This window comes from Eubalaena glacialis, chromosome 3, assembly GCF_028564815.1.
Source record: "Eubalaena glacialis isolate mEubGla1 chromosome 3, mEubGla1.1.hap2.+ XY, whole genome shotgun sequence".
NCBI classification, from domain to species: Eukaryota; Metazoa; Chordata; class Mammalia; order Artiodactyla; family Balaenidae; genus Eubalaena; species Eubalaena glacialis.
The window spans coordinates 10,163,823-10,188,268 of NC_083718.1; the positions used below are offsets into that span (position 1 = coordinate 10,163,823).

At 36.8% G+C, this 24,446-nt stretch overlaps 1 pseudogene; it reads right to left on the bottom strand.

Moving 5' to 3' along the window:
- Positions 1 to 24,446, bottom strand: part of LOC133086902 (BCL2/adenovirus E1B 19 kDa protein-interacting protein 3-like) — a 104,109-nt pseudogene that overhangs the window by 12,203 nt on the left and 67,460 nt on the right.

Sequence of the window (24,446 nt, forward strand, 5' to 3'; positions counted from 1 at the left end):
TTCAAGAAATTCTACTTTATTTCCTGATTTGTTATTTAAATCTTACGTAAAAGAGTTTTTTTTAATAGCAGGAATTAATTAAACAAAGTTAATCAAAACAAAGCTAATTCAAAACAAAGTTAATCATAAATGTGTGCACAGCTTTGATACTTGGCTGTATATAAATCTTAAGCAATAACATTTACTTTCCCAGACAACCGAACTTTCCTTTTTCAAACTAAACTTCCCAGTCTCTTTCAAACTAATACTCACTTTAGTCAGTACCCAAATAGGCATTTTGCTCTATTTGTAACGTGTATATTTGACATCAAATGAATTAGTCTTCTGGGGTTGGTGGTGTGACTTTTTCCAACTCATCCCAGAACAATAAAGATTCCAAGTTATAACATACTGTAAGCAGGATCAGCTATGAAATTAGTGGAGCCCAGTGCAAAATAAAATTAAGTGCTTTGTGTTAAAAAATTATTAAGAATTTCAAGACAGCAACATCAGACCATTAAACCAAGTGTGAGGACCTTCTCAGCACTGGACCCTGTGTGACTACACAAGTCACACACCCAGGGAACCAGTTCCGGCTGTGAAATTTCATCTAATTGTCACCATGCTCTTTCCTGATAATAGTCTAGATTCCAGGTACCCTATAGATAGTCATATTGAAAAAAAAAATGGTGGATATACTATTTCTGCCTACAGGTAAAGATTAAGTAGATAAAAACAGGATTTTAATATCTTTTTTTTGGATTTTGAGGACATCTATGAAACATACCTCACAGTAAGTAAACTCTCTCAGAATTGGTAGTATGAAGAACTAAAACAAACATTATGATCTGTCAGACTTATTATGACCTTTAATACTTGAAAGAAATGACTAGGTGCTGAATGCCTTTAGGAAAATGTCTTCTTTTTTGTCATTATACTAACGAATCTTTCTAGGATTCTCTACAAAATGAGTATCTCACTTTCTTATAGCTCAGGCTGGCCACATGGATATTCTTTTCTAACAGAGTATACCTGACGCCTGCAATGAGGGTTATTACTCTTTATCTTGAACTGCCCCTCTTATCTGGTGTGTCTCAGTGTATATTTTTCATATGCAAAAGTCATATGACTAAATCATTTGAATAATTTATTCCAAACTTTATTCTTGGTATGTGATTATTTCTGTTACATAATTAATAAATTTAATCTAAAGCAAAATAGAAAATTCAGACATGAAAAGTGAATAAATTACCCATATTTTTTCCACTTCTAGTTACCAAGTTTTAATATTGGAATATGCTCCATTTTTTTTCTCTAGCATTTAAAACAGGAGAGTATACGATATATGTTTCTGTAAATGTTTTCTATTAACAATGTACCAGAGACATCTTTTTAGACCAATAAATATAGTTTTATATCATTTTTAAAATTTGTATTACAGTCTATTATGTAATTGTAGTAGAATTCATACACTTCACCTCTTTTGCTGGAGAGTAGGGACCGTGATCCTTTTCCAAGTCTTTTTTTCTCAGCCTTTCTGATCAGGGTGCCATTATATCTTATCATCCAGCTCTAGCATGGATGCTAGATGGATGGATGGATCTTTTCAACCATCATTTAGTTTGTAAGAAAGCGGTCGCATTGTTTTTTAACTTCATTTTCTTTTTGGATATAATGCCATTTCTCCCTCTTGGCTCTTGGCTCAACTGTGACTCACTCCTGCCCGGACTCCTGTTCTTTGTCACTGGCCCTGTGGGCAGGTTCCAATCTGGTGTATGCTGACTTTGTGAAGGGGGTCTTGTTACCTAAGGGGTCATATTGCTGCACATAATATTAGTATTTTTATGAAAATCTAAATACACAATCATTTTTTATTTAGTGTTACCTATTCTTTCATGCTTTAGCCCATCAGTACTGTCATTACATACATCCCTGCTGCTTCTCATTTGTGGACGTCTATGTAGATTGTCAGTGTAGATGAGTTCAATTAACATTGCTGCCTGCTATGAGGAGAATTTGCCCCATGCCTTCAGATTTGGAGTTTCTGCTCGAAACCACTGTTTCTTATTTTGTCCACAGCTTCTGAACTTGTCCAGTTCATCTATCCTAACCATCAGTCACAAAAGTCTCTCTTTGTGGCTGCAAGTCAGCTGCTCTGGATGATCTCTTTGCAAAGCCCTCAGTAAGCCCTATCGTGATTTGTATGTATGCTATGTGGTCTATATTTCATGGTATTCCACCCCAACATACCCTCATTATTTGATGAAAAAGCCAAACTCACTGTTATTTTTATATGGCAGATGATTGCCTGTCAATTTTCTGTCACTTTGAGGTATTTCTCAGGTCTGTGCAAAATGAATTTTGTATATGCAACAAAGTATACCATGCAAAATACACTCTCAAATTTGATAAAACTACAAACAGAAATTGTTATGTAATAAGTAAAAAACTCAGGTTGATAAAGACATTCTTCTTTAATAAATACCTTACATGTGATGCTTAAAAGTTTTTTTTAACATTAGTAAAAGTTTCGTCCTTAAATTTTTAAAAAATTTTGCTATATCAAAAAGGAGTGCCTCCCACTTCCTCACCTCATTGGTCCAAATCATTTCACTGCTAATTCATTCATTAATTCATTTAACCACTTTCCAGCAGGGCTCTTTTCTATAGAAACATTATAAAACCATACAATAATGTATTTGTTTGATAAGTATTTATTCAGTTTCTACTTATAAGGCACCATTCTCTGTCCTTGGTATATATCAGTGGAAAAAATGACAGACCAAAAACCCCTCCTTATGTTAAAGAGGAAGAGAAATTGGAAGTAAACATGTAAATAATTTTAGATAATGAAAACTGTTAAGGAATTTAATCAGGGAGATGGGGCACTTGATCTTAGATAGGCAGGGAATGCATTTTGTAAAAAGTAATATTTAAGCCCAGAAGAAACCAGCCATGCACATGTCTAGAGAAAAGCACCTAGGCAGAGGGGACAGCAAGTGTAAAGGCCCAGTGTGCATGGCAGGTCATTAGCTGAGAGTAAGGTACAGGGAGGAAGTAATGTGACATTTTAACACTAAGTGAAAAAAAGCTTAAGAAATAAACTCATGCTATGAATCAAGATAAAGATGTGGATGACAGGGTGGGGTCAAGTAGAAAACACAGATCTTTGGGGTTGATAAGGCTAAGAAATTGAGAAACCAGGATATTGGGCACATCATCTTCATGGATACTGTATTCTGTAAGAATGGTGACAAGGGCATTGGTAGAGAGATGTATCAGAATTATATCTGACTGTTAAACTAGAGATCCCAAGGCTTCCACTTACATCTCACAGGCAGAACATAGTCATGTTGCTGCAGTACAGAACAACGGAGTTCTTGTACTAAGAAGGAAGGAGAGCACAGTGTTTGGGAGGTTATGATATGTCTCATTGTCTTTACTATTAAGTATGAAACTTCAGAAGAGTCTTCTACACATTTATCTTTAGGCCTAAGGAAAAAAAAGTACTGGGTTGTGTCTTTTTTTTTTTTTTTAATTTTTATTTATTATTTATTTATTCATGGCTGTGTTGGGTCTTCGTTTCTGTGCGAGGGCTTTCTCTAGTTGCGGCAAGTGGGGGCCACTCTTCATCGCGGTGCGCGGGCCTCTCACTATCGCGGCCTCTCTTGTTGCGGAGCACAGGCTCCAGACGCGCAGGCTCAGCAATTGTGGCTCATGGGCCCAGCCGCTCCGCGGCCTGTGGGATCTTCCCAGACCAGGGCTCGAACCCGTGTCCCCTGCATTGGCAGGCAGACCCTCAACCACTGCGCCACCAGGGAAGCCCCTGGTTTGTGTCTTAATATAGTTTTCTTTCAGCTTCAGAGCTAATGACTGAAATGTGGTAAATGGCACAATACCTGTTTGATAAATAAATGAATCAATGAAAAAATAACTAGATGATTATTACTTATCAAGCATAAAAAATCTTTTTTGTTTGTTTGTTTTTTCAAGATAATGGTTTTATTTCCTTTGGAAACCCAAATATCTAGAAGTGGGAGTGCTGGATTATATGATAGTTCTATTTAAAAATTTTTGAGGAACCTGCGTACTGTTTTCTATAGTGGTTGTACCAGTTTACATTCCATACTAAAAGTGTACAAGGGTCCCCTTTCTTTTTCTTTCTTTCTTTCTTTTTTAAAAAAAATTTTTATTGGAGTATAGTTGCTTTACACTGCTGTGTCAAGCACCACCCCCTTTCCCCCTTGGTATCCATATGTTTGTTCTCTATGTCTGTGTTTCTTTTCTGCTTTGCAAATAAGACCATCTATACCATTTTTCTAGATTCCACATATGTGCGTTAATGTACGATATTTGTTTTTCTCTTTCTGACTTACTTTACTTTGTATGACACTCTCTAGGTCCATCCATGTCTCTGCAAATGACACAGTTTCATTCCTTTTTATGGCTGAGTAATATTCCACTGTGTATATGTACCACATCTTTATCCATTTCTCTGTTGATGGACATTTAGGCTGTGAAGCATAAAAAAATCTTTACTTCAAACTTCCAGTACTCTGGCAATTCACATTACAGTGTTTCTACACAGTCCACATACACAGAAGATAGCTTGGTGCAGTGGACAGAGCATAGACAAACTAGGTTAAATGCTAGCTCTGTTACTAACCCCCTGTATGACCAAAGGGATGTTCTTCAACCTCAGAGAGGTTGAGTTTCCTTTCCTTCCATATTCCAGATCTGTGCTTTACACCCAAACTAATATGTAAGATCAATAAAAAACCTAAAATGTTGCCTTCTCCCATCACTGGTTTTGAAGCTGTGTTATAGATATCTCAAATATTTGTTTCCTTCAAGGTAGTGGATAGTGATTTCTACACATTTTTCTAGCTGTAGGCCATGTGGGGGCCAACAATTGGATGACTTAATATTCCCAGAAATATGGCAGGATTGCAGTTCATTGCCTTCTGTGGTTCAGCAGAGCCGTGAGGCTAGTTCTAGTCAATGGCTTATCAGAAGTCAGCTGTGGGCTGGGTATTGAGTGGCAGGGTAAGACCCTCAAAAATTCTCTATTGAGAATTTTTTTTTTCTTCTTATAATATGTGACAGAAATCTCAGATGACCCTCAAAATTCCTCCCTAGTGTACCTTCCATATATAACCCTCTCTCCCTTGAAGTGGACAAAGTCTGTGAACAAGATATCATTCCTGTCATTAGGTTACATTATATGTCAAAGATGAAAGGATTTTGCAGATGTAATTAAGGTCCCTAATCAGTTGGTTTTGAATTACTCGAATTATTCTGCATGGGTTTGATAATCATTTGATTCCTTAAAAGAGGAATTCTCCTGCTGACCTACTGAAGTGAGCTGCCAAGTTGTCTGTAAGAGGGGCATGTGGCAAAGGACGAGTGGTGCTTAGGACCTGAGATCAGACCCTGGCTAGCAGTCACCAGGCAAAAGGAGACCTCTGTCATACATCCACAAAGAGCTGAATTCTGCAGACAACCATGTGATTTTGGAAGAGTACCGTGAGTTCTGTAAGCAATGTAGGCCAGCTAACACGAAGATTGCCATCTTGTGATGCCCCAAGCAAAAGACCAAGCTATATTGTACCCAGGCCCTGACCCACAATAACTATGCGATAATAAGCGTGCATTGTTTTAAGTGATGCTTTACACCATTGAGTTTGTGGTAGTTTTTTTTACAAAGGAATAGAAAACCAATACATAAGGAATGATACATAAGCATCAATATTTAAGAGGTTTCCCTGGCAAATTAGTTCTCTGCATGAAGACTATGTGTAGAGGTCTGTTGCCAAATTACCATGTATGTATAAGGAGAGCAAAAACTAAAACTCTTTTTTTTAAAAAAAGTATTGAGATTTAGGAGTTCCCTTCCCTTTCCCTCCCTTCCCTTCCCTTTTCTTCCATAGCCTAAACTAGCCTATCCTCACTGATACAAATTTGGCACCAGAAGCCAAATGCAATAATAACCAAACAATGTATTTTACATTGCTTTAAGAAGTTTTCTTAGGAGTAAACTATTATTAGAGACTAGAAGGAGAGTCATCCTTGTTAGGTAGTGGAGAAACGCATGATAAAACTGTCAAATGTCATCATTTGCAATGTGGATAATTTATCTTCTGACCTTGTAACTTTAAGGAAAGTGTTTGGGAAATAGAATGTTAGTAATGTGTGTTGGTTACTGTTGGCTGAGTTTGGAAAATGAAAAGATGAATAGATGAAGAGATGGATCCAGAAATAATTGGCCAGCTTATAAGCAGAAATGAAAGAGCCTAGAGAGACTCCAAAAATGTGAGAAATTGTACAATTGGAAAAAGCAATTTCTTCTCAGTCCTGACCAGTAGGAGATAATTTTAGGAAATTTCTTGAACAAAGGTTGATTAAAATTCAGCCATGCAGCAAGAATGCAGTCAGGGGTTTGGCCATTGTTAAAACCTCTTGATGAGTTAGGTTATAGGATAACAGGATAACAGAAGAGAGAAGATATCTTTGGAGGCAGAGCTAAGGATCAAAGAGGTCAAAGACCAACACTTCCTGAGCATGGAATCAGGGCCTAACTGAGATACATTTACCACAGCCAGTATGGGGTCTTCTTGTAGCTGAAAGGCCCATGAGATTTCAGAATTGCTGCGGACCAATGACATCTGTGTACTTTCCTTTCTTCCCATTTGTGAATGGGAATGCTTATTTTGATTGTCCTGTTTTTGTTGAACCACTGCAGATTTTTTGGAGGTCGAGCACACAATTTTCTGATATATCTATGCATTAAGAAAGGGTCCTATCTAGACCTGCTGTAGTGCCTACTGCTCATCACTTAGAGATCATGGACTTTGAAGTTTGGGTCTTGACTTTATGGGACTTTGGAGTTATTTCCTTTTGGGAGTGGGGAAGATGTCTATGGACTTGGAAGTGAAAGTAGGTGATCAGAGAGTGGGCTGTCTAATATTAATTACATTCACTAAATATTTCTGACTCTGCATTCCAGGCTTATTATATTTACTAAGTCACTGTTGTTGGATGCAGTCAAATGACTAGTTATGGCCAGTGAGCTATGGGCCAGTGAGCTAGGACTGAGCGTTTAATTGATGGTGCAACAACTTCAGAACTCTCTGTATCCTCCTAGATTTAGACATAATTATGGTGTACTTCTATTCTCAATAGCAATTGGAAACTTCTAAAAGGAGAGATCACAAATAAACCAACAAATTCTAAATTGGAGATGATGGACTATGAATTTAGAGATACGGAGAGAGATTGGGAGTGAGAAAGAACAAAGAAAATAAAACAGAAAATCGTGAAAAAAATATTGAATTCACATGGTGGTGGGGGAGGACAGGTGGGCAGTGGTCAGGCAGTATTTCCAGATACTAGGACCAGTTGTGATGAGGGTGGCTCTATTGGTATGGGACCTAGAGGGATTGTGATGAGCTGAGTCCCATATTGTGCCCCTCGATAAACATGTAATGGAAGCTAAAAAATGTATCATTTTAGGCTTCAATCACTGAGATTTGGGAGTTAACTTATTACCACAACCTAACCTTACCTATCCTGAATGACACAAAAAGGAAGCCCCAATTACTTGTTCAAATACATCTTATAGGGAAAGATATCAGGGGATCTGGCCCTTAGTTAGAATCCTTCAAAATTCAGAATGGAATTTTGATATTTAATTTTAAATTTGTTTTCACAAGAAATTATCATCATCCTGTTAAAAGTTCTACAGTGAAATACCTTTTAAATATTATTACATTTAAATGAAGGGGAAGTTGGTAGTGCTGGAATTAACATAGAAACTGCTTGTTGATGTAAGTGATTCTATTTATGATGTTAAGAAAGATTAGCTTAAATATTCCATTTTACCTGCAATGTAAGTTGAAGTGCTGAAAGTTAAAATTACATGTTTTGAAGGAATTTACCTGTGAATTAAGTCTACTACTCATAGGAAATGTTTCAGTAATATATCAAAAATCACATGAATATTCATTGTAAGTTTACTTCTACTAAAAACCTTAATTGTGCCAACACTTTTATGGTGATATAATTGTGATGAAGAACCAACATAGCATCATTTTATTTGTCACCAGAGAAAACCTATGTTTGTCTCATCAAGAAGTTCCAAGGCAAAAATAATTTTTAGAATATATAAAGGAAAGATCATGATAATTGAGTTGAAATAAAGCATTTTGCAAAAAATAGCATTTTCCTCAGTTAAATCCTTACAAAAATCATATTTTGGTGATTTGATTTTTAAATAAGTGTTGTATATTTTAAAACTACATATAACATTTATTATGATATATTAATATAGTGTGTTAGTATATACTATATTAATATAATGTACTATATATTAATACAATATATTGGCTTTGTCATAATTAATACTATAATGTTTTATACTAATATTGATATAATATTAAGTTAATATAATATAACATTTATTATATTGCAACTTACAAATAATGTGGTTCCCTAAATAAGGGACTTTATTTGCAAGAACTGTCTGTCATTTTCTGGCTTAGTGACCTTGAGAAGTTAACCTCTTTTTCTTCTTTAAACCTTTGTAAATGGGATGATAACGTACTGAGTTAAAAATTAAAATTTTTACCTAGGTATGTAAGTAGAATTTCCTTAAAGAAAAAAGGAAGAAGAACCAGTTAAACTAGATGTTACATTAGTTCAAAGAAGTGGATTTACAGTAAAGAATAATAATGGCTGCTTTTATAAGTGATGCAGAACCAGGTTGAAGAAATAAATGTAAAGTGACAGACAGCAACAGAAGCAAATCCGCCAAAATGGGGAGACTCACATTCTGAACTCTAACCATACCTACAGCTGCAGATAAAAACACCAAGAATGTGTCTTCTCAGATACATTTGGAAACCTCTAAGTGGAGAGATAATAGAGAGGGTTAAAAGAATGTGGGTGGACATAACAGAATGGAAACGATAAAGGAAAAAATAAAACAGGGAAAGGGCAAGGAAGAGAATGCAGTTGAACAGGAGGTAGGGAAGATGCCTAGACAGATAATTTTGGAGCCCTTTTGAGGGGAGATTTATTGTGAGTACTCATGCTGCCAGATGGTTCTTTCCACTTTTCATTTCCTTTAGTGTAGAGCCAGTGACAACGTATTGTGTTTGAAATTGCTGGAAATAAGGAGATCTGTTGGTACTTAAGATCTACTGAAAGGATGGATTTGTTTTGGAGATTATATAAATAAAAAGGAGAAGGAGAACATGACTATTAAAAGTATTTCATGGTGTTTTGTCTCTGAAAGTTGATTATCATTGAAAATAACTGTGGAGTGGGGGAAAGGTGAAAGAATTGCTTCAAAGACTCCTGTGATTATTTTTATGCTTTCAGTAAAAGTCTTTCAGTGAAAGATATATTTGGATAAGGAAATATGGTGATATAAACTGTGACAAGGGAAAATGGGGAAAACCACCTAAAAGATGCTTTACACATAGAAAGAGAAACTGTTGGTGATGTAGGAAATAGCCAAAGGTATATTATGGAGGATATATTATATAGTATTGAGTATAGTGTGCAGTGGGTAGAGTATACTAAGCAAGGAGAATAAAAATTAAGAGTACCTTAGGTTTTGTACTTAAAGGAGGAGTAATGGTGTATAACCTTGTATTTTTGTGAGAAGGAAGCTCTCATAGCCATGCAAATTGTAGAAGACTTTGCCATAAAATATGGAAGACACTGCTAAGAAAGTCCAGTGCCCAGAATTAGATAAAATAAAAATCTTTAAAAAGTAAATTTTACCTAGATGAATGAATTTCATTCCCAATAAATTCAGGTGTGTAGGAGAAGGGACTGAAAATGATTATAATAGTAATACTTGTGAGACAGATACATACCTCCCTTTTATTGAGGTGTACAGCTTAGCAGTCAGGGGAAGACTGTCCAGAGTCACACTTGGATTTGTACCTTGGCTGTGCCACATACTCTCTGAGTATGACTTGTCAAATTGTTTAACATCTTTGAGCCTCAGTTTCCTCACCTATAAAATTAGGACGTGAATACTACTTATAAGATCATGAAACTTAAAATTGCAGTACCTACCACATAGAAAATTCTCAAAATATGTTAGTCAAGTACTATAGCAAAATCTTTACATAGATCTAAAAAAATTTTTTGAAATACCCACCCACTGTGTTTTCCTTTCTCATTAAGTTTTTTTTTTTTTTGGTGTGGGGGGTTGGGTTAGAGAGGTGAGGAGTATTTTAGTTATTTGGCCATTTAAGCATTAAGGCTAAGCCAAACGGAAAGATGAAAGAGATAGAAGAAACTACCTAGAACAAAATCCTTGGTCAGTGCAGTAAAGAATTTACCCTTGCTCAATGAGAGGTCTGGCCTTTGCCCTTGGATTGGGGAAGATTATGTCAAAGCCCTGGGGATGTCTTATCTGATAAAAGTGTTTACCGGGGGATCTTGAGTCTTGCCACATAGTACAAAGATGTGATTTATGGTGGGAACTTTGCATTATCTGTTGTCAGCTCAAACTCCAGAGTTGCCTAGGAAGTGAGGTCAGCTATGTGAGCAGTTGACAATTCTATATGACCAAACCCTAGTATAGACTCTGAACACCATGGCTTGGGTGAACTTCCCTGGTTGGCAGTGTGTATCATCACACATCACTGCTGGAAAAGTTAGCACTGTCTGTGACTCCACTGGGAGAGGACAACTGGAAACTCCATGCTTGGACTTTCCTGGACTCTGTCCCATGTGTTTCTTCCCTTGGTTGATTTTAATCTGTATGTCTTCACTGTAGTAAACTGTAACTATGAGTATACACATAACAGCTTTCAGTGAGTTCTGTGAGTCTAATGGGTTATCAGAGGGGGTAAGGGGTCTTAAGGACCCCCAAACTTGTAATTGGTGTCAAAGTAAACATGGTCTTGGGACCTACTGAATTCGCAATTGGTCTCAGAAGTGAGGGTGGTCTTGGGAAACCCCAAACTTGCAATTGATACCAGAAGTGAGGGTGATATGAAGACTGTTCTCTAATGTTACCCTTCTTCATTAAGGTTTTTTTGGGGAGATCATGAAGTTAGGAGGTGTTTTATTTACCTGGTTATTTCCCCATGACAAACTAAGTAAACAGGAAAGATGAAGGAGGTAGGAGAAAATGCCTAGAACAAAAATTTTGTTCAGTTTCTGGTTTTAAATTAGACACTAGACTTTTTAGATCTAGAGAAGAAAAGCCAAGTTTTCCAGGATATGGAAAGGGGGTCTGTGGAACTCCCATAGTTAAGCTTTTCATCTTCTCTCTCCAAATCTGCCCCTGCCCATCTTCTTCATCTTTATAATGGAGATTCTCTGTTTGCTGAGGGCAAAATCTTGGAGTTGTCATTGATTCTTCTCTTTCCTTCATTCTCATAACACATCCAACAGTAAGTTCTGTTGATTCTGTCACCAAAACATATCCTGAATTTGTTTACTTCTTTATAGTTTCATTACTTGCATGTTGAATGTAAACTCCATATTTTTTTCTTCCAAAACTGCAAAAAACTTGCCAGCTGCTTCTGTTTTCACCCTCCTCCCCAGTTGTTCTCTAGACCAGTGGTTCTTAAAGTCAGGTCCACAGACTTCAGGGGATCCCCGAGACTGTTAGACTCAGATAGTCCTTAAGGTCAAAAGTATTTTTATAGTAATACTAATATGTTAGTTGCCTTTTTGACTGTGTGAACATTTGCACAGATGATGCAAAAGTTATGCTGGGTAAACAGCTGGTGCCTTAGTACAAATGAAGCAGTGACACAAAACCACTACTAGTCATTATGTTTGTCATCCCCACACACTCACAGTTGAAAAGAAGTAAGTTTAATTTATGAATGTCCTTGATAAACTGAAAAAAATATTAAATTTATTGACCTCCAACTAATAAGCATATGTCTTTCCAGTATTTTGTGTGACCAAATGGGAAGTACACACGAAGCACTTCTGCTGCATACAAAGGTATGATGTTTGTGTAAGGCAAAACACTGTTCAGTTGTTTGTGTTGTGGGGTGAATTAGCAGCTTCTTATTCATGGAACACCATTTTTTACTTGAAAGATTACAGACAGAAAAACTGAAGTTATTCAGACATAGGAAGGTATTCGGACATTGTCTAAAATGAATGAAGCAACATTGTCACGTCAAGGAGAACAACTGACAGTGTTTATTGCCAACGATAAAATTTGAGCTACTGAGAGAAAAATCAGAAGTTTGGAAAACTGGATTTGCTACTGTGAGATTGACAAGTTTCCAAAACTTAAACACTTGACTGGTGAGGTCACTGGTGATAATAAGAAATGTGATTTAAAAAAATTGTTTAATGAAATTTGTTAACATAAGGAAGAGATGCATAACTCATGCAACTAATATTTTTCTAATGAATAATGTTTGTTTTACCAAATCACATAGGGGTAAAGTACTTCCTCCTAAATGCGAGATTCAGCAAGAGATTTTACAATAACAAAGTGTAAGAAACTCACCAATAGTTTCAAATTACACATTGCAACTAATTTTTAAGAAACTATCACTTGTAAAGTTTTGGTGTAGTATCATAGAAGAGTATCCACAGTTATCGAAAAGATTATTAACATTCTCCTCCTTCTTCCAACTGTATATCTGTGGGAGGCCAAATTGTTTCAGATATTTCAACCCAAGAGCATATTGCAGTAGATTTAATGCAGAACCAGATATAAGAATATAGCTCTCTTTTATTCAGACAGACATTAAAGTGATTTGCAAGAATATAAAGCAATGCCAATATTCTCATTCTTTTTATGTTTTGAAAAATAGTTACTTTCAACAAAAATCTGTTATTTTTGTTGACATGTAATGAGTTTGTTTTTAAGTGAATTAATTAAAAACATTATCATATTTCTTAGCTTTAATTTCTAATACCATAAATATCAATGGATACACACTACATAAACAAAAGCTTTTTGTGGTCCTTAAAACTTTCAGCAATTTAAAAGAATACTGAGACTAAAATGTTAAAGAATCACTCCTCTAGGCTCTAGCCAGATGGGTATTTTAAGATGTCAGTCCCACCAGTGATTTCCCATTGCACTTAGAATGAGGTCAGGCACTTTTCCTTAGCAGTCTTATATGTTCTGACTGCTGCAAAATTTCAATAAACTTTCCTCTTTACTGATTGCACTTCAGCCATCTTGGTCTTGTTTTCTGCCTGGATTGTTCCTCTTCATTATCTTTACATGGTTAACTCCATATGATTAAAATCTCAGGTTAATGTCACCCTTATAAGAAATCTTCCCTGATTCCTCAGTATAATTACTGTATATGTATTTAACACTCCGTTACTCTATATGTTTTCACCCTGGTTTAAATATGTGCAGAGCACTTAGTAATCTGTGATGTTTTCTTAATTTATATTATATTAAAATTGTATATTATCTGTCTTCACCCTCTAGCAAGTAAGCTATATCAGAGCAAGGATTTTGTCTATCTCATTTATCACTCAGTGCTTCAGTCCTTAGGGTCTAAAATAGTCCTGGCTGATGGTAGATGCTTAATATATTTTTGATAAATGAGTGGAATGATGACTTGTAGGGTTGGCTACATCCAATCAGAGAACAAGGAACGTTTCACAGAAGCTCATGACAGAAAGAAACTCAGGGTTGTGCTGAGGGATGCTTAAGAGAGAGCATGAAGATAAGAACAAGGTGGGCAACATCAGAAGAGAGAGAACCAGAAAGAGAAATTTTGAGACACAGTTCTCTCAGTCCCATCTTGAAATCTAAACCTGAGGTACAGGGTGGCTGGAAGGATCCAGATAGATTTGAGGAAATATAAAAATTGTGAGCAATTTTTTCCCCTTTTCCTTCCTTCTTTCCTTCCTCCCTCCCTCCCTCTGTTCCTTCTTTCTTCCTGCAAGCTTCTCAGAAAATTCTCATGTTTGGCATGGTACCAAGTTCAAATGACATGGGATTAGTATAGTAGCAGTTGTTGAGAAAGGTGACTGGGCCCAACTTCACAGATTCCTGTACCTCTGTTAGATGGTATGGAGAAGCCAGCTGGGAATTCTTCATAAATACCAAGGCAATTAATGGAATGGAAAAACCTGGTGTTGGGACAAGAAAGCTGCAGATGTGAGGTTTCAGCAGCAGGGACAGTGGAAAGGCTTGTGATTATCCTCAGACAGTGTCAGGATTACAACAAAATAGACAGCCCTGACCAAGAGCAACTAAGCAGATACTCTGTAGAAGTTACTTAGCAAGCAGGTAGATTCCTACATACTGAATTTCCTTAAGGTGAAAAGCTGACATTAGCACTTTGCTTGATGTGTTCCTGTCTTCATATAGTTTTTGGCCCCAGTAACCGTTTATGTCTTCTAGATCTCACATATGATATGAAGAATTTAAAATTTTATTTAATATTTTTTGTTGTTTTCATTGGGATGATCGGTCCAGTACATAGTCACTATAGTAATGGAAATGAAAGAGAAGACAACCTTTTCATGTTGTTTGTGAAGGAGGGTCATGTCATAATAGCTGAAGGGGGAATCATGCAGGTGAATGTCAGGCAACAAGGAATAAAGAAACACATTTATTAGTAGAGAAGAACTGAAGCTTAACTCAAGCTCTTAAATGAGTAAAAATGCATCTTCATCTGATGGTCTTGTTTATGAATAAAGACTTTTAGGGCTTTTGGGAAAAAAATTTCCCTGCTGATTTTAGTGATGTATGAGAAGATGAAATGACCAGCACAGTGATACAAAGCGTGTTAACGGTGGCATTTACAGGATGAGAGGGAGGCCATCCAGACTGCAGCCTCTGACATTATTCAACATTGATTTAGGAAATTTTTACAAAAGTACCGCTACGCAGGTTGACAAGAATGTCAGAGGTCAAGATGCACTAAGCACAGTGGTATATCACAAAGAGCCAGAAAATGGCAGACGATTTGTTGAACTTTGGGGAAATAAGTAAAAATATGAAGGAAGTTTAGAATAATTTTTCTGATTTTTGAAGAAAGCATGTATTGTTGGTCATGTAAGTCAAGATTGTTTTTCTTAAAGTTATGCAAAAGTAGGCATTTCCAAAACTAAAGTGCTGGGAAAAAGGCAATATATTATGCTTAAAGTACTATTCACAGGTTTAGAAAGGGGAATGAGGAAAGAACTTAAAATAGTGAGATAGATAAAGATGGGATGTCAACATAATTCTTTACAGTGCCTAGTGCCAAAAGCCTCTCCTCACAAAGATCTAACACTGTGTATACAGTATTAGTTGAAGATAAAAATGGTTCAGCAGTGAATTTCAGACACATCTGAGTAGTTCAGATATATATGTATGTGTCAGAGAATCTGGAAAGAGTTAAAAAAAGAACGTTTAAATGGGAGAAAAATTAAAATTCAAGAACATGGAGGGAGTAAGCATAGTATTTTGAGTCATAAAAACTTTTACACACATTTTGGCAAAGAATAATGTATTTTTTAAAGTGGGAAACAAACACTACAAGATGATATGCAGAGATTGAGTTGGGAAGTTTTCACCAGAATCCTGGATAAGATATCATACATTTACTGTTCCTAACTTTATTTTGCAACAGTTGAAGAGTAGTTTCCAGAGAAAGCATTGATTATTTAACTAACAAATCCCTTTGATTAGCCTATGGACTAGGGGGAAGAAAAAAAAGCTTAATGTGAGATAACTTATATTTCCTATAAAAAGGAAGACTGACTATAGGTTACTGACAAAGACTCTCTCCTTGACCAAACTTTAGTCAGCCTCCTCTGAGCCCTCTTTTCAACTAGGCCTTGTCTTTGGGCCTTCTCTTCAGCCTGCCTACCCCAGTTTTAGCAAAAATCCTATGTCAGTTTAGTGAGAATCACCTTCACTTTTGATATCTGATCACCCTTGATACCTGATCAGATTTTTCATCTCCCACCCTTGATCACTCTGGCTGGCCTTCAGCAAGAATCCTGTTAAGTTGGTTTAGCAAGAATTCCCCTACACTTGACATCTTCTCTTAATAGTTTTCCATTTTCATTATCCTCTTTATCCTGTTCACTGGCTATAAATCCCCACTTATCCTTGTATTTGGAATTGAGCCCCATCTCTCTCCTTTATTTTAATAGTACTGACACCCATTGCAATAGTTGTGAATAAAATCTTCCTTACTATTTTAACAAGCATCAGAAAAAATTTTTCTTTAATATATATACAACTCTTTTATTGTATAATACTTTTTCATTAAATTAAAGAAGACAGATGATGAAGTAAGTTGATAAGTTGACAGAATAGGAAACTTTCAAGTTTCACTGCCCATATGAAGAAACTATGAGGAATGGAGTGTTTTACTGAACAGAGATTTTCTGTATTATGCAGGACGACCTATGAAAAGGACATTTCTGATTGGAGGATAAAGGTCAAAAGCCTGGGAGCGATAACCTAGAAATAATATTAGACAAATGTCAGCTTTCTGTTGAAATAAATGAAGTGAGGATGAGCCCATGGATGAGGATGTAAAAAAGCAAGCACCAGGACATTTCAGACCTGTTGTGGAATGCTTTCTCTACAAAACTCCTAGTTAAATCCAGAAGTAAAGACTCAACTAGCAGTATTTCACTCATGAGGAATAAAGTAGTGCCATAAATATTTTAAAGGCATAGATATTAACCTCCATAGTTTGATTCAGTGTCTGAATTTGAGTTTATTGTTTATCAGGTGGTGTGATATGATAGTATCTTCCAAATGAATTCAGAGACCATTTGCATTTAAAAGAAATTTAATAAAGGATTTAAGAATTTCCCTCAATTAATTATGTCTTCACTTGACCTTTAAAACTAAGAATTATATGACATATTTTAAGTAAGATATCTGTTTTCAGTGTCTTCTTCTTGTTTATGAAAATGTAGTCATTTAACTCAGATCCCTCTAGTGTACATGTTACATTGCTGAATAATTTTGTATGCATTGTAATCCATCACATATTGAGAGCACCTACCTAAAATATTTTCATAAACTTAAAGCTTTAAGAATATTATGATGACAGTGAGTACCTGTGACTTCTGTTGTTCCATAACTCCCAAGAGGCAGATACTCTGAGTAATGGATCATTTATGAAAGAAGAAAAACAAATTTTCCTTTAAAAAGAAAACAACAACAGAGGAAAAACTTTCAGAATAAACTTGAAATTCTTTAGCTTCATGTTCCAGGTCCTTTGTAACTTACTTCCCCTTCTTTCCGTCTCGCCTTCTGCCACCAGACATACCTTCCCTAAACTGCTTTCATACCAAATACTGTTGTTCTTTGTCAGCCATCTCCTCTCTGTGCTTGTACTCTTGTAGCTCCCATTCTTTGCATAGAACGTACCTGCCACTGTTTTCAGCTGTATATGAATTGTGTGCATACAGGGGGTTGGCCCCAACAGAGATTAAGTATGTGATTTTCTTTCCTTTAATGAGAGTCGGTAACTCTATCACAGAATAAGCAGCCACAGAAAATCACCTTACGATTATGGGAGATCATTTTTTGGAGAATTGTATCCTTTGGTATTAGAGAAGATAGAATACCTGACTACAGGGGAAGGAGTGCCAATTATTTTAGAAGAATGGATCATTCTGACTCAAAATAGGGTTATTGGTTTTGTAAAGAGCAGACACCCTTACTAACCATGACTTAGTGCTATTGAAGCTTTCTTGTCTCTCATATAGTGCTTGTATATAAATAATAAACTGAAATCGATGATTGTGTTCAAGATGAAGAGATGTCTTTATTTAGCCTGATTCAGGCAAATTATCCACAGTGTTCTCATTAAGCAAATATGGCATCAGTAGCTTGACATGTTCAGTCACCACTCTTGTTATGGACTGAATTGTGTCCCCCCCTTAAGTCATGCTAAACTCCTAATCCCCAGCACCTGAAAATAAGGTTAAATGAGGTTATATGGGTGGACCCTAATCCAACGTGACTAGACTCTTTATAAAAAGATTTTAGGACACAGACATGCACAGAGAAGACCAAGTAAAGACAGAAGAGAGAAAAAAGATCATCCACAAACCAAGGAGTGAGGTCTCAGAAGAAACCAACCCTACTAACATCTTGATCTTAGACTTCTATCCTCCAGAACAGTGAAATAATAAATTTCTGTTGTTTATGTCACCCAGTCTGTGGTACTTTTTTATGGCAGCCCTAGCAAACCAATACACTCCTGTACCACAGACCTAACACTTTGCTAAGACTTCATTGGTGTAGGCAGCAATTGCCTGCCTAGGAAGATGGCACAGCACTCTCCCACTTACTGAGGCACCTCACGCTTAAGACATAGTTCTTCGGCATTAGTGGCCCTGATAACCTATTGTACAACCTGAATTTCTTAAACCTTATACCCATGAAACAACAGAAATGTGAAAGATCTTTAATTCAGAGATCCTAATTAAATGTGAATCCTCCCAGAAAGGTTACACTGGGGAGTGAATAAGTTTCCCCTACGATTTCCTAACATAAGGAGTGAATCTGCTTTAGCACATATGGACTTCATAGGAACCGGGAACTTTGCCAGATTCTGTCCTTGCAGAATATCACTCAAGTTTCCTCTTTCTTGTAGTCAGCTCACCTATATAGAAGTGACCTGGACCAGATTGTGTTCGCTCCACAGACATAAAACCCTAGAAGACACCCAAAATGCATAATGGAAGGAATTATTGCTGCTGGATGACTGGATTTCCTACAATAACTAACTTATTGTAGGCTTAACTAACACAGCCCCAGAATGGATTGGAGCTGCACGATTCCTTCCACTCAAGCTGTGTAGAAAAACAGTCTGGTTACATACTGGAGTCCTAGCTGACCCATTAACACAGCTCTGTGAGGCCAGGAGCTGGCTCTTTTCATCTCAAACCTTCCTCCCAAGGTCTGGATACAGACTGACACACAGTACACTTTAAATAAATACTTTTAAAGGTTATAATCTAAATTTGGGACAAAAATTATGGTCCTTGTTTTAGGTAGAATATAGCGCTTAAACATAATTTTGCACAACATCAAGTGTGCACTGGTTGTAAAGGTTAACATCTGCAGAAATGCTTAAAGAAGACAAAAGAAATTACAGAGCTTTCAACTGATAAGAAATTGATTTATATTTGTTGTAAAAGAACTGTACCTGTGATATTGAAGTAAGAAGAAATGGGGAAGGGCTTTTGAAAGCATAAGGGAATTTGCTCTTCACTAAAGAATCATTGGCTCCTGGTGGGAGCTACAGACTGCAGACCTTTACTGGAACTTTTAAGGCCTTTCCACCACTAAGCCTTCAGCTAGCTTCTCAGATCCCCCTGAACTCCTTTTGTTCTTCCTTCTTGTCTTAGAATATACAGTCCTGAGTCTCATGCTGTGTCTGTGTCCTATTAAAATGGTCTCCAGAAAAGAGGTGCAATCTTCCCTTTTTCCTATCGTTATATAAATAAGCCAAAGATGGCCTCTGTGTATTGGCCCCTATGTTGCTTATTTCTTTACTTCAAGCTGAGACCCGTTAGCTCAAAAGCCTGCTAGTGCCAAACTCAGATGTTTATACATCCAATTATTTAAAAATAGCCCAAACAAGCAGATTTTTAGCCAGTTAGGGCCTGCGTGCTATGTATACCCCCCCGCAGAATCTTACTCCCCATCTGCTGGCAATAGATAAGATAGCCCCAGGCCATAGAGACCCCAGGCCACTGCAGCTGCCCTTTTGGAGCTGTCTGACCCAGAGACTCCCAGCCATGCTGCTGAGTGACATCACCTAGACTTGCAAGCCTCCTCTCTGATCCCCTTCTCTCCTGGGAGTTCTCTTGCCTTCATACCCTTCTGGATGGTGGCACCCTCACTGTAAGCCTCTGGACCATCTCATGCTGTGAGAGACTTCGCCTCTCATTCAACCCTGTCCAAGTGCCACCCGGTCACCATTGTGTGTGGTAACTGCCTCTCATGCTCATATTTTTCTTTCCTTGATATGCCCCTAAATCCCTCAAAACCCCTGCAGCTATTCCTTTTCACTATTTTTTTTTTTTTTTGGTCATCTTAGTTAAGTGGTTAAAAACAAAATAGATGAGTTTTTTTTTGTTTTTTGTTTTTACCTTTTCTAACAAGGCATTTGTTGTAGTTGCACAGCAGTATTGGATAGGTGCAGCTTATGATACTGGGAAGCTGTGATCTTTGGCATCAAGTTAGATGGTCTTCAACAACCTTCTACTAAATAGGCTATCCACGTTTCCGGGCCTCTAGTCTTCTCCTCTCTATATGTGGCCGGTTGTGGATTTCTTAGATGCAGTCCAGGCCAGTGGCCACCAGTGCACTTCTCCATATGCGCTTGTCTGACTGAGACTTTCATATTCAGCAAGGTGTCCTCAGTAACCAGTTGAAGGAGGTTCTGAGACAGTCATCAGGGCTAAGACCAGAGTGGAATTTTCCATTGATCAAATTAAATCAGTCCTTCATTAATAGAACGTTTTTGACGGGCATTAGTAGGAATGAAATGGAAGGATGGCAGGATGAGAACTGAATGTCAGGACGTCAGACCTGTTGACAAATATACCTTGCTTAACTAAAAAGTTGCTTCTTTTAAAAAAATTTTAAGTGGGAGGGAGGGAGTTGCAAGAGGGAAGAGATATGGGAACATATGTATATGTATAACTGATTCACTTTGTTATAAAGCAGAAACTAACACACCATTGTAAAGCAATTATACTTCAATAAAGATGTTTAAAAAAAAAATTTTAAAAGTTAAAAAAAAAAGATATACATGTGAAAGTTACAAAGTTTCCAGTGTTTTTATAACTATTTCCAGTCTTGAGTCCTGACCTAAAATTTCTTGACATATTTCTATGTTATTACCATAACCAGAGATAAGACTTATACATACTATCATTCTGAACTTTCTCCTTCACAGTTCTCACTCCAGCCTCCTCTTTTGTGAAATATTCTGACCCTTTTCTTCATGAGTCTCCTTTATCAAGCGGTAGGTCTACTGAACTCAGAGCTTCTTTTAGGAGGACATTTAGATTGAGAAGTGCCCATTTCTCCAGGCGTAGCCCAGACATAACCAGTTTATATATTTCCCCATAAGAAGATAGCATTAATTAGAAATGGAATTTGTTGGGGATACACTTAAGATGCAATATGGAAAACCACTTGTTTATAAATTTGCTATGAAATTTCTTCTCTGACTACAGTCAGAGAAAAGCTTCACAAGGAGTTACGTATGCAGGATTGCAACCGATCTTTCCAAGGGATAAAAGAAACTGTTAGAAGGAAGGAATCAGAGTCATAGTTGAATAAAAACAAAATGATGTTTAGGAAAAGGATGAGTAGCTCAGGTCACATGGAGCAAATGGTGCGTGCTGGAGGTAGGTCTGGAAGTGTGGCTTTGAGAAGGTTGAGGGTTACTGACCTCGAACATACAATTATAAAATACAAAGAAATATAAATTGGCATATACCATTTATAAAAACTGGGTGAATTTTGAAAGAATTGCATGCACTTCAGCCAAATATATACATTTAGAAGTTGTATTGTTCACACAGTTTAACGAACTTTGCCAGTGCCCAGCGTTGTGCATAACTTAATAAATATTTAATGCATGACTGAAGTGTCTCCCACAGTACTTCCACACTTAAGGTCCCCAGGTATTGATTTCGCATTCACTTTTTACTCCATATTTCACTAAATAGTCCCTATGTGGAATATATGTTAATTTAGTTTATCTGGAGACATAACCTGCTTCTCCTTGTGTCTCTGAAAGGCAGAACTCTTACCAATGGGCGGATTTGCAAAAGGCAGGTTTTGCCTAGAACTGTCTGATGAGTAAAGCTGACTGCAATACGCAGTACTACAGTAATGACCCTCTCACAGTTAGTTTTCACTGAAAGACTAAAAGTCCTCTCTCTCGGAAATTTAAGGACGTTGACGTAGATGGCTTCCAGGGCTTTTCCAAATAAGATTTCTTTTGAGTCTTTTGACTGTTCTGAATACAGAATGAGAAACAGGACCTAATTCTATTGGTTTCTGTTATGCAGTCTCCCCCATGAAACCTTGTTAAACACAAAATGCCAGAGACAAGAACTAATCACCAAATTTCTCAACTTATGCATTATTCTTCATTGTAATTTTGGAGATTAAAGAGCACAAAGTCATATCCTAAACAAATTTATTTCCTATACTGTGCACTTTCTTTTTCAAGAACTGTCTCGCTCTATATGAACTAAAGAACATCTACTTCATTACGTAATTTATCAATATTAAGAAAAAATAAGTTGTTTCATTAAGTTTGACTAACGGCTACCATGTTTGCAAAGGTGTTGTCTGGTCATCTGGAAAGCAGGAAGGCACTTTAAGGAGCAAGAGGACTGTGCCAGTGGATGAGCTGCAGGGGGAAGAAGCAGGCACTGAACCAGAGATCAGAAAGTCACCCACTACTGCTTGAGTCTTGCCTGGCAGGAAACGCTACTAATTGCTGTTGATTTATCAAGCTTGCCAAGAAGCCCTGGCTCTAGCATAGGCCTTCTCTCCCACATTCACCCAGAGATAAACATGGAAGGGCAGCCTCAGAAGGAATGGCAGTAGAACTTTCTGCTTCCTGGGAGGCCTGGAGCCTTGGAACAGCTTGAGGAAAAAAAAAAATAAATCAATAAAATACTGAAGTACTTGTGTAAGCAGTGGCCATCCTTCTAACTTTTGCAACTTTTGTAAAAGGAATTCAAGATAAGGACATGATTCTGCACTCCTTTTTATTACGCTCATTTCCTGAATGCCAGTTATTTAAGTTGTTTTATGTTTGATTAGTTTGGGATTACGTGCCTTTTATATTTGTTGGTCAGTTTATCTTTAGGAAACTGATGTTTCCCCAAGGTCACAGCAAATACATGCTGTTTCGTTTGCAAGTATGTGTTGCTGAGAGCAAAATGTTAGCATCAGTCAGTGATCACCCCATCAGGGTTTATTCCTGAAGGTCTGAATCTGCAGGCTAGCTGCACTAATGGCAATAGCAATATGTTATTTTATACAACAACCATAAAATGCTACTTAGTACAACACTGTACAAGCCTACTTAGTTTCTAGACTCTTCTGTAATATCCCCTATAGCACTGTATATTTCCAAGCTTAAGTTCTGGTCTATTGCAAATAATAATGGAAAATAATTACACACAACTCTGCCGGATAGACCATTACTTTCAATTCCCTTTGAATCATTTAAACAAAATAGAATGGATCTTTCTTGATCGTTTAATTATTGAGTATAATTACTTAAAAGTTTGTAAGAGGACTTCTTGTATTCACCTAAGAAGAGACCATAAATCAAAAAATTTTATCTTTAACATTGAATATTTTCCAAGGTTAGAATAAAGACCAGTAAAAACAGACTTTGTGGTAAGCATATTATTTGCAAAACCCCTTGTAAAAATGTACTGGACGTAAAGACAGGAACTTCGCTTTGTTAACTGCTTCATCTGCAGCACCTAGAAGACTGTGACACTTAGTTGGAATTCAGTCAGTTCAGTAAATCAACGAAATTGAATTAAGCCTGCATTTAACACAATTCAGACTTTTTAATATGAAACACAGAAGTAGAGCTACAGAAGTATTTGTTTACCATTTTTCCTTTTGATTTAAGAGCCAAATGATAGGCTAAGTCATGTATCCAGAAGGATATTTTCTGAAATATCTTTGCTAGTTGTGTTATGTGTTCAAAGGGCTTAGAAGAGCCAAGCTGAACTGGGCTTCTCAGGACACTTATTATATTATCCCACCAACAAGGAGGTACTGAATACCCACTGTGAATTTATTTCTGAGAAAGAAAACAAAGAAATATAAGCTTACCTCTACCCTCAAGGAAGCAGCAGTTGGAGAGAAGTGACCCATGCATGAGGGACCACAAAGCATTACAAAATAGTATAGTATGAAAAACTAAGCTATTTAATGAATTAAAATCCCTATGTAGAAAAACCCAACACAAATTGTTTCTCTTGTTATCAAGGAGAGTAGCAAGGACTTTTGTAAACCAGAGGTGGCAGACTGGCTGCCTGCAGGTAGAGCTGCAGACTTGTTTTGTTTTTGCCTGCACTGTGTTATAAAAGAATGGATCGGTATTTAAACATTGAAGATTTTTGACTAAAAATATTTTTATTGCTTCTCTTGGAAAATAATTTCATAAAATCTGGCATCTTTGGATTGGCTTTTATTTTTATTTTTTTTTTAGAAATGACCAGTGGCTGTCACTTTTAGAGGTACTGATGCTTTCGTATTTTTATTAATTTTTGTTAACTTTCCTTGACAGCATCTGATTTTACTGCTCTGGTGCTGTAGGGGAGCAAAATTTGCCACCTCAAAATATGTCTCTTTGGTCTGAGGTTTATTTTAGGCTGATTATTTTTTATGAAACAGAAGACTTAGTAAGTCTTTTTTTTTTTTTTTTTTTTTTAACCTCCCCCTTAGCTGCCTGAAAGAATCTAGA